Consider the following 12,500-nt stretch of genomic DNA (forward strand, 5'->3'; position numbering starts at 1 on the left):
TAGTTGCTGCGTGTATAAGAGCCGAAATAGGAGTGGGCCCTTCCATAGCATCGGGTAACCATACGTGAAGAGGGAATTGTGCGGATTTCGCAACTGCACCAAGGAATAATAAAAAAGCACACAAAGTAGTAAGTAAAGAGTTAATTCCATTATTAGGAATCCAGTTATTAGCTATTTTGAACAAATCCCTAAACTCTAAACTACCTGTTATCCAAAAAAAACCTAAAATTCCTAATAATAGACCAAAATCCCCTACACGATTAGTTACAAAAGCTTTTTGACAAGCACTCGCTGCGATTGGTCGTGTAAACCAAAAGCCTATCAATAAATAAGAACACATTCCCACGAGTTCCCAAAAAAAATAAATTTGTATCAAATTGGAGCTAGTAACCAATCCCAACATGGAAGTATTGAAAAAACTTATATAAACAAAAAATCTCAAATATCCTTCATCGTGAGACATATAACCATCACTATAAATAAGAACCAGGATTCCTACAGTAGTAATTAGTATTAACATAATAGAAGTAAGTGGGTCAATCAAGTATCCAAATTCTAAAGAAAAATCATTATTGACGGTCCAAGACCATAGATATTGATAGATCGAACTTCCATTTATTTGTTGAATAGACAGTTGAACTGAGAATACCATAGCTATACTTAAGAGTAAAACACTAGGAAAAGCCCATATGCGACGAAGATTTTTTGTTGCTGTCGGAATAAGAATAAGGCCAAATCCCATTGACATAATAACTGGAAGTGGGAGAAGAGGGATTACCCATGCATATTGATATGTATGTTCCATAAGAAAAGAAATTGCAATTTTTACTTCAATTTTTACTTCAATTTTTCTATAAAATTGTTTCCGATTCACCAAACCAATTCTTATCTCTTTCTGAAAGAATAAATAAAAAGAATAAGAAAAAATACTGAAATTCTTAATTTTTCCAAAATTTATCTCATTGAAATAATTAAAAATTAAGAATGGGTTTAGTTGGTTAAATTAAAAAAGTTAATAAAATAACTAGGTAACGAAGTTATTTTATTAACTAAATAAAGATATTTATAAAAATAAAAAAAAAAAAGTGGAATCATTTTACTTTCTATTCATAATTCATTTTTATATTTCTTTAAAACAAAGATGAAACAGCTCTCTTGTTCCATAATTAACTGATTGAGTGAATTCCAATGAAAACCTATGTTTATAAGAAATTATCGAATAGTCCTTACTTCATATAGAACTAAAATTCTAATGACTATAAATTACCTAAGTTTTAGAATGTCTTGTTTAAGAGACTCAGTATTTTTTGTTTTGATTGGAATTCCTTTCCTTTATGGAATACCATTCTGAACTTAATTAACTATTTTCATTTTCCCTTCTTTTTATCCCCCCGTCTTATCTTATATGGGGGATAGGCTTCCATACCATATATCTATATATGGAGTATACTTGATATATAAATAGATATAAATAGATTTAAATGAGAAACCCTTCTATATATTCTATATTATTAAAAAAAAAGTATAAAATATATAAAGAAAAAATGTTAAAAAATTCTTGTTGTCTTATCCGCATTAGACAAAATGAAGTAAAAAATAATTCAAAATTTAAGTATCTTTCAGTATCTAAGTATAAATACTAATAAAAAGAAGAAAGAAGGATTGATTTGCAGCAATAGATGTCTTTCACATACAACTAGAAAAAAGTAATTTCCTTTTTGAATGGCAGTTCCAAAAAAACGTACTTCAATGTCAAAAAAGCGTATTCGTAAAAATATTTGGAAGAAAAAGACTTATTTTTCCATAGTACAATCTTATTCTTTAGTAAAATCAAGATCATTTTCGAGCGGTAATGAGCATCCAAAACCAAAGGGTTTTTCTGGGCAACAAACAAATAATAAGATTTTGGAATAATATGAATTGACTTATCAAAAAAGAATTCCAATTATTTAATAATTTGGATTCTTCTTTGAATGTACTTTTATGTGTCGAATTACTCGGTACAATATTCTTAGAACAAAAAACCCCTCTTATCTTATATATACAAGAAAAAAAAAGTTTTGTTTGGTATACTGTGTGCTAAGTATTCTTTTCCTATCAATGAACTTTTCATAATTTTCCTAATAGAATCCTCATATTCTATTAGGAAAATTATGAAAAGTGGAGTATTCTTACAATAGGACTTACAACTTCCACCTATCTTCTCCAAAATCATAAGGTTAGTAAATCTTATTAATAAGAGCATAAAGACTTTCATTCTAGAAATTTTTAAAAAATCCAAAAAGCCTTTTCTATTTATCCATTTTATTTTAATTTCATCATTAAATAGAAACCCTTTTGGATTTTTTTCATTGTATTGAAAGAATTTTCAAAATGTAAAGGGGAAATTAATTAGAAAAAATTAGTTCTATAATTGCAAGTTAGAAAAAAGAAGTTCCAACTCTTTCAAGCAGTGTTTGTGTTTCTATTGGGCAAAGCAAGAGTTTATTGTAAAAAAAAAAAATGGAAACGATACTACCAAACGAAGTCTATTTTAATGAAAACTCTAATGTTCCTAAATTTTATGGACTTTCCCAATATCGACGATTCCCAAGATAATAGCTATTATTCTTTTAAGTTACCTATTATTTGAAGTTAGCCGCCATGGTGAAATTGGTAGACACGCTGCTCTTAGGAAGCAGTGCTCAAGCATCTCGGTTCGAATCCGAGTGGCGGCATTCTTGAAAAAGAATACAATAGATTAGAAATCAATTCGAAATTTACAATTTTGTAATGGGACCTTCCCCTTATGCTATTTGCAACTTTAGAACATATACTAACTCATATCTCTTTCTCAACGATTTCAATTGTGATTACGATTCATTTTATAACCTTATTAGTTCGTGAACTTGGAGGATTACGCGATTCGTCAGAAAAAGGAATGATAGTTACTTTTTTCTCTATAACAGGATTCTTAGTTTCTCGTTGGGCTTCCTCGGGACATTTTCCATTAAGTAATTTATATGAGTCATTGATCTTCCTTTCATGGGCCCTGTATATTCTTCATACCATTCCTAAAATACAGAACTCTAAAAATGATTTAAGCACAATAACTACGCCAAGTACTATTTTAACGCAAGGCTTTGCCACATCGGGTCTTTTAACTGAAATGCATCAATCCACGATACTAGTACCTGCTCTACAATCTCAGTGGTTAATGATGCATGTCAGTATGATGTTATTAAGCTATGCAACTCTTTTGTGCGGATCCTTATTATCTGCCGCTATTCTAATCATTAGATTTCGAAATAATTTCCATTTCTTTTCTAAAAAGAAAAAAAATGTTTTAAATAAAACATTTTTCTTTAGTGATATTAAATATTTTTATGCAAAAAGAAGTGCTTTAAAAAGAACCTCTGTCCCTTCATTTCCAAATTATTACAAATATCAATTAACGGAGCGTTTGGATTCTTGGAGTTATCGTGTCATTAGCCTAGGATTTACCCTTTTAACCGTAGGTATTCTTTGTGGAGCAGTATGGGCTAATGAGGCCTGGGGATCCTATTGGAATTGGGATCCTAAGGAAACTTGGGCATTTATTACTTGGACCATATTCGCAATTTATTTACATAGTAGAACAAATCCAAATTGGAAGGGTACGAATTCTGCACTTATAGCTTTGATAGGATTTCTTATAATTTGGATTTGTTATTTTGGTATAAATCTATTAGGAATAGGCTTACATAGTTATGGTTCGTTTACATTAACACCTAAATGATTACATAAAATAAAACCTTCATGAAATGAAGGTTTTTACTTTTATGTTTTATTTGAGAACCCCTTGAACGCCTTATCAAAGGGTTCTCAAAAATTCGAGATAGATCTAATTATACTTTTTTACTTATTTCTGCATTATATACTTTTTTACTTATTTCTGCATTAATAGAGCAGACGAGTAAAAAAAAGCAAACCTATTTAGGATAATAATTGGATAAGAGAGCCTCTACCCTGTCAACGGATAGGGAGAGAACAAAATCTGGATAAATACCAATTCCTATTACTGGTAAAAAGATACAGATTAAAATAAAGAGTTCTCGTGGTCCAGAATCCACAAAATTTGCGTTTGGAACATTAAATAGCTTGTATCCATAGAACATCTGGCGTAACATAGATAATAAATAAATAGGAGTTAATATCATTCCAATTGCCATTACAAAAGTAATTAGTGTTTTTGGCATTAACAGAAATTTTGGACTAGTAATTAGTCCAAAAAATACTACTAATTCTGCGACAAAACCACTCATTCCTGGTAAGGCAAGAGAAGCCATTGAAAAGCTACTAAACATGGTAAAAATTTTAGGCATTGGGATAGATATTCCCCCCAGTTCTTCGAGATAAACAAGACGCATTCTATCAGAAGCGGTTCCTGCCAAGAAAAAAAGTGTAGCACCAATAAATCCATGGGATAATATTTGTAAAATAGCTCCATTGAGTCCAATGTTGGTTTTGGAACCAATTCCTATAATTATGAAACCCATGTGAGATACAGAGGAATAAGCTATTCTTTTTTTGAAATTTCGTTGACCAAGAGAAGTTGAAGCTGCATAGATTATTTGGATCGCTCCTATTATTACTAACCAGGGCGAAAATAGATAATGAGCATGAGGTAACAATTCCATGTTGATCCGAATCAATCCATATGCTCCCATCTTTAATAATATTCCCGCTAAAAGCATACATGTACTATAATGTGCTTCCCCATGGGTATCTGGTAACCACGTATGTAGGGGTATAATCGGCAATTTGACAGCATAAGCAATAAGGAAGCCAAAATATAAAAGTATTTCCAAGGTTGCAGGGTATGATTGATTAATTAATCTTTCCAAATCTAATCCTGGTTCGTTGGAACCATATAAGCCCATACCCAGAACTCCGATTAAGAAAAAAATGGAACCGCCTGCAGTATACAAAATAAACTTTGTAGCTGAATATAGACGCCTCTTCCCCCCCCACATGGATAAAAGTAAGTAAACAGGAATTAATTCTAACTCCCACATGATAAAAAAAAGTAAAAGGTCTCGCGAAGAAAATAATCCTATTTGACCACTATACATTGCGAGCATCAGGAAATAGAATAATCGCGAATTCCGTGTAATTGGCCAAGCTGCTAAAGTAGCTAAAGTAGTGATAAATCCTGTCAATAAAATAGATCCTAATGAAAGTCCATCGATTCCCAATCTCCAGTGGAAATCGAAGACATCTATCCATTTATAATCCTCCTTTAATTGGATTAAGGGATCCTCCAGTTGGAAATGATAACAGAACGCATAAGTCATTAGAAGGAATTCTAATAAACAAATAGATATAGTATACCACCTAACGACTTTGTTTCCCTTATGAGGTAAAAAGAAAATTAATGAACCTGCAAATATCGGCAAAACAACAAGTATTGTTAACCAAGGAAAATAACTCATGATAAAGTGATAAAGACAAGATACGTTTTGACCAGAAAAGCCCGTGCTCGATTATTTCGAGCACAGGCTTCTTCGGTAAAGAGGAATCAGACGATTCGAGTGAAGTTTTTTGTAACGTATCAATAAGATAGAGCCATGCTACGTGTTGTTTCAGGCCCTAAATAAACGCGGACACTTAAAAAATCTGTCGGGCAGGCAGATTCACATCTCTTACAACCCACACAATCTTCGGTTCTCGGCGCGGAAGCAATTTGCTTGGCTTTACATCCATCCCAGGGTATCATTTCTAATACATCTGTTGGACAAGCTCGTACACATTGAGTGCATCCTATACATGTATCGTAAATTTTTACGGAATGTGACATTGGATCTATAAATTTTTCTTTTCAACATAAAATTTTTCGATCTGGTAAAAATGAAATTAGTACTATAATGAGTCATATGTATTGTAGACACCAGACGAAGCAATGGTTTATCCAAACTTCAAAAAAAAAAATCTATTTTTTAATCTGTTTGTGAGAAAGCGTGAAGAGAGCCAAGAGACTTTAATTTTGGATTTCAACAATAAATAAGAAATAAGAAAGAATTTTACGAATTGTACAGACGAATTCGAATTAGCCAATAAATTGGCTATCGTCTTTTCAATATAAATTATTGCAATATTCAAATTGCAATATCAATGAATTACAAATACAAAAATTCATTTAAGTGAAAAAGAATACTATGCAATAATCTACTAAAAAAAATGGATATTCTCAAATAATACTAAGAAAATAGTATTGATTTCTATTTATTTTAATATGTGCGCCTTTGTTTAGAGGATTCTATGTCTAATTATTCAAAAGTCTAATTATTCAATAAATTAGATTGATTGATACGAGTGGATTTCCTATTACGATGGATGGAAGAAAGAATGGATAGTCCAATAGCGGCTTCAGCAGCTGCAAGGGCTATAACAAAAATTGCGAAAATATCTCCTTTTAATTGGCGACTATCAAATAGATCAGAAAATGTTACGAGATTTAGATTAATTGAATTCAGTATAAGTTCAAGACATATTAGAGCTCTAACCATGTTTCGGCTTGTGATCAATCCATAGATACCAATCGAAAATAAATAGACACTCAAAAAAAGTACATGCTCAAACATCATTAACTAACTCCTTATCAATCTCGATTCATTTCAATATGAGGGCAAGAATTGAACCGATTCAATTAATTACAATAGAACAATTACACAACAAAAGAAAAAAAAAAAAAAAAAAAAGGAGGTATTTGTTGGCAGTAGATGGATTTTACTAAATCAAAATTGTGATTCTTTAGTTATTTATTTTAGATTTGCAATTCTTATAATTTGTACTTTTTCTAAGTTTTCTTATTGCCGAGCCATAGTAATTGCACCTATTAAAGAAACTAGAAGAATTATGGAAATGAGTTCAAACGGAAGATAAAAATCGGTTGCTAAATGAATTCCAATTTGTTGAACATTATTTATGAGACCCTGTTCTACTATTTGGTTTGATCTTGTAGTCCAAAGAATTCCATACCACGACGTATCTGGGATAGTAGTCATTAGTGAAAAAACAATAGTTATACAAACGAGTGAAGTGAACCCATCTCCAATAGTCCAATAATTCTTATCTTTAGACCATTCTGAGCCATTTACGAACATTACAGCGAATATGATCAAGACATTTATGGCTCCCACATAAATAAGAAGTTGTGCGACAGCTACAAAGTAGGAATTTAATAAAAAATAGAATAAGGATATACAAACAAGAACTAATCCCAGCGAAAAGGCAGAATAAATGGGGTTGGTAAGTAATACTACTCCTAGACCCCCTAGTAGAAGAACAAATCCCCCAAATAGCATAAGAATCTCATGTATTGGTCCAGGTAAATCCATTATGGATAAAAAGAAATTAATAGTATAAAATTTTTCATGAACTGACTAAAACTAAAGGATTCAAGGAAGGAAAAAAGGATTAGGGTATTTTTTTGTGTATAAACTTATAGTTATAAATTATATTATATCACGAAAATCTAGTCTGATTTAAAATAAGAAATAATTTCCAATAAGCAGTAGTTTTTCGTTTTTCTTTATAGTTTAATTTTAAAGTTTAATAAAGAATTATTAGATTTTTATAACAGAAAGACAAAATCAAAGTTTAGTAATCAGTAATCGTTCTTGAATTCGAAGATTTTTCTTTGTTTATTTTACTTTCAGACGAATTCCTAATTGTTTGAATTGTGTAATCTCCCATTATGGAGATTGGTAACCGACTTAAAGCAATTTGATTGTAATTCAATTCATGACGATCATAGGTAGAAAGTTCATATTCTTCAGTCATTGATAAACAGCTTGTTGGACAGTACTCAACACAATTGCCACAAAATATACAAACTCCGAAATCAATACTATAATTAAGCAATTGTTTTCTTTTAATATCCTTTTCAAATCTCCAATCCACAACGGGTAAATCTATCGGACATACGCGAACACATACTTCACAAGCAATACATTTATCAAATTCAAAGTGGATTCGCCCTCGGAAACGCTCTGGTGTAATTGATTTTTCATAAGGGTAGTGAATCGTTATAGGTAAACGATTTGTGTGGGATAAGGTAGTTATGAAACTTTGACCTATGTACCTTGTAGCACGTATTGTTTGTTGACCATAACTCATGAACCCAGTTACCATAGGGAACATATTCATTCTAAATATCTATGAAAAAGATATGTTTCTTTCTCTTGTTTGAGAGAGCTTTTGTGTTGAAAATATTCTTACTATTATTGTATTATCTTATTTATAGTGAAACAAGTTGAGAAGAGGTTGTTAATAAGAGATTGCCCAGGGAAATAGGTAAAAGAAATTTCCATCCAAGATTTAATAACTGATCCATTCTCATCCTCGGTAAAGTCCATCTTATTGTGATAGAAATGAAGAGAAATAAATAAGCTTTAGTTAATGTAATAAATATACCCATTGTCATTTCCAAAATTCCAACTGCTTTATTCATTTGGAAAAAATCAAAAAAGGATATATAGGGAATAGATAAATTCCACCCGCCCAAGTAGAGAACTGTTACAAATAAAGAAGAAACTAATAAATTTAGGTAAGAAACAAGATAAAATAAACCATATTTGATACCGGAATATTCAGTTTGGTAACCTGCTACTAATTCTTCCTCCGCTTCTGGTAAATCAAAGGGTAATCTTTCACATTCTGCCAAAGAAGAAATTAAAAAAACCAGAAAACCTATAGGCTGACGCCAAATATTCCATCCAAAAAAACCGTATTTTGACTGTGCTTCAACTATATCAACTGTACTTGAACTGTTAGATAATCATAGTCGGTGATAACATCACAGTTCCCACCGCTATTTCAAAACCGTACATGAAACCTTAGCTTCATACGGCTTCTCTATGATCAGAAAAAGGAAAGGACTGTTTTGTTCCTAGCCCCGGGGGCGTAGATAGAATTAGATAAAATAAAATAGATTTGAAAGTCCTAAATTAGACCAAAGGAATTCCGTCTGCTAGAATAAGAAAAAGCGCTTCCGAATTGATCTCATCCTTTATAATATAATGAAAATTTTTCTTTGTTCAGTAATAACTTAATCTTGGAATAAAACACTTGTTACTTGTTATAGGAATTCAATTAATAAATGGAAAGAGTTGGGTATTAGTTCATGAGCAATTCTGCATGAATATGGATAGAGGAAGGAAATAATGAAAATTTTTTCTAGTGCACTCCATATCTTTTTTACTATTCTTCTTTCCCCAGGGAGGGGGTATTTAAAAAGAAAAAATGGATAAAGGGTTAATTCGTTCTTGATAGCCATTTCCTTAACAAGTGAATGGGAACATACTCTGGATCGGAATCCGAAGAAAGTACTACTTGATAATTTCTACAAATTGCAAGTCCTTATTATGATTCCTTTTATGGGCAAAAATCTCTAATGTTTTAGATTTTCCATTACTAATCCTTTATGTACTTTAGTGTTCCTAACCCTTCACTAACTTTTGGTGGATTCTTCTTATGGATTATTAAGTTATAGTAATAACTAGGAGTATTCTAGTAATGGAATTCCATATCGTGAATCCTTTATTCTTGGCCGCTTCAAGATATGATGACTAATTAAAAAATATCAACCTTGGGATAAAGAGTTTACACTGCTTATGTTTACTTCCACTTTTTTCTTGTACGTAGGAAATGAGATTTTTTCTTTTTACTACAAATTTATAAGCTGTTTTGTTTCACTCATATAGCTATCTAGTTTAACTTACCAACCCAAATACTAAATAAGAAAAGGAATATAAATAGTTAATGGATTTTATAGGAAAAAGATCTATTTTAACGAATCACACGTAGAGATATTGCTAGCACACAAAAAGTTAATGGTATTTCATAACTAATGGATTGAGCAGCAGCTCGTAGACCGCCTGAAAAAGAATATTTATTATTTGAGCTATATCCTGCCATAAGAAGACCAATAGGAGCTATACTTGAAATGGCAATCCATAAAAAAACACCAATACTAAGATCGGCTAAAACAAAATGATATCCCAAAGGGATAACTAAAAAACTTAATAAAACTGATATGACTGCTATAGAGGGTCCAATGCTAAATAAAGAAATATCTCCTCGGGATGGCAGAATATCTTCTTTAAAAAGTAGCTTAGTCCCATCTGCTATAGCTTGAAGCAGGCCCAGGGGGCCAGCATATTCAGGACCAATACGTTGTTGTATCGACGCAGATATTTCTCTTTCTAACCACACAATTACGAGTACCTCTATTGTTATTCCCAAAAGGAGGGTCAAAATGGGTAGAATCGATATCAGTCCATAGACTTCTTTTAATAATTCCAATTTCGAAAAAGAATTGATAGTTTCTACCTCTACCCTATCTATTATCATTTCAACGATCAACTTCCCCCATAATGATATCTATACTACCTAATATCGTCATGATATCAGCCAATTTCATTTTTTTAACTAGCTGAGGAAGAATTTGCAAATTAATAAACCCGGGTGGACGGATTTTCCATCTCCAGGGGAAAAGGCTATCATCTCCTACTAGATAAATCCCTAATTCACCTTTTGGGGCTTCTACTCTTACATAAAGCTCTTGTCTTGACAATTCAAAATTGGGCGAAGGTTTTTTACCAAGAAATTTATACTCAAAATCATTCCATTCAGAATTATTTTCTTTCTTAAAGCGTCGGACTTCTAAATTTTCATAAGGTCCTCCAGGAATTTTTTCTACAGCTTGTTGAATTATTTTGATGGATTCCCTCATTTCACCAATTCGTACTAAATAGCGAGCTAACGAATCCCCTTCTTTTTGCCATTGGACTTTCCAATCAAATTGGTTGTAAGACTCATAAGGATCTACTTTACGAAGATCCCATTGTATTCCAGAAGCTCGTAACATCGGTCCCGATAAGCCCCAATTTACTGCTTCTTCTCCGCTAATAAAACCTACTCCTTCAACTCGCTCTAAAAAAATTGGATTCTGTGTAATAAGTTGTTGATATTCAACAACTCCGCGTAAAAAATAATCACAGAAATCTAAACATTTATCGATCCATCCATAAGGTAGATCGGCGGCTACTCCTCCGATGCGAAAGTAATTGTGCATCATTCGCATACCTGTAGCAGCTTCAAATAGATCATATATTAATTCTCTCTCTCTAAAAATATAGAAAAAAGGAGTCTGTGCGCCGAGATCCGCCATAAAAGGTCCAAGCCATAGCAAGTGAGAAGCTATCCGGCTTAATTCTAACATAATTACCCTAATATAGCTGGCTCTTTGTGGTATTTGAATATTCTCCAAGAATTCTGGTGCATTTACTGTTATTGCTTCTGTAAACATAGTAGCTAAATAATCCCACCTTGTTACATAAGGTAAGTATTGTATAATAGTTCGGTTTTCCGCGATTTTTTCCATTCCTCTGTGTAAATACCCTAATATGGGTTCACAATCAATAACATCCTCACCATCGAGAGTAACGATCAGTCGAAGAACACCATGCATTGATGGGTGTTGAGGGCCCATATTGACTATCATGAGATCTTTTCTTGTAAGCGGTAGACTCATATCCTTTCTTCCTTAATTCATTATTCCATGAAAATGGATTATTCCATGAATTCCTCAAAGCGAGGCTCATCAAAATGAAAAATCTAAGACTACTATAAGACTACTAAAAAAATAATAAAACAAGAAAAAAATTTGAACGATTAAATTACTGCTCCCGAATATTCAACTGACCGATTAATTTCTTATAACGTACTCTATTTTTCTTTGCCAAATAAGCCAGCAAACGTCGACGTTTTCCCAAAAGTCTTCGTAGACCTCTTTCCGATGAAAAATCTTTTTTGTGTAATTCCAAATGTGAAGCAAGTCTCCGTATCTTATTGGTGAAACTGAATACTTGAAATTCAACAGAACCCCTGTTTTCTTCTTTTTCTTCTTTAACCATAAATCCAAAAATTTTTCTACCTCCTTTCTTTTTCATGTATTTTTCTGATCAGGAAAAATACAAAATTATGTCAGTTATTTTGAAGTTATTCTAATCTCGTACACACACAAATTTGCAATTATTCATCTACTACTGGAATTTGGATTTATTTTATCGATGCAAATTGGATTTGGATAGAAGGGTACATTCTTTCTAATATTTTAGATAGAAGAAATGTTTCTTCTATCTAAAATATTAGAAAGAATTTTGCTGATTTATTTATTGCTATATGCAATTTATGGAATTGATACACCATTTAATTGATATCATTTAGCAAAATGAAACACAGCATATGCATCCATCTTTTGGCTCGAGAATTTCACGGGATAGAGATATGGTATAAGAAATAGACTATTAAGTAACTCTAAATGAATTGTGGATACATCTGTATCCTTAACATACTGAAACGATTGTCATTATTCGTATCAAACCAATAGCGATTCATACAAGCTAAATCTTCTAATCAATGGTGGGCCAATAATGAATTTTTTTGCATATGTATTAAGACGCTTGGCCTGATTT

This window comes from Triticum urartu, unplaced genomic scaffold (assembly GCF_056163025.1).
Source record: "Triticum urartu cultivar PI428250 unplaced genomic scaffold, HENAU_Tu73 scaffold1600, whole genome shotgun sequence".
In the NCBI taxonomy this organism is placed as follows: domain Eukaryota; kingdom Viridiplantae; phylum Streptophyta; class Magnoliopsida; order Poales; family Poaceae; genus Triticum; species Triticum urartu.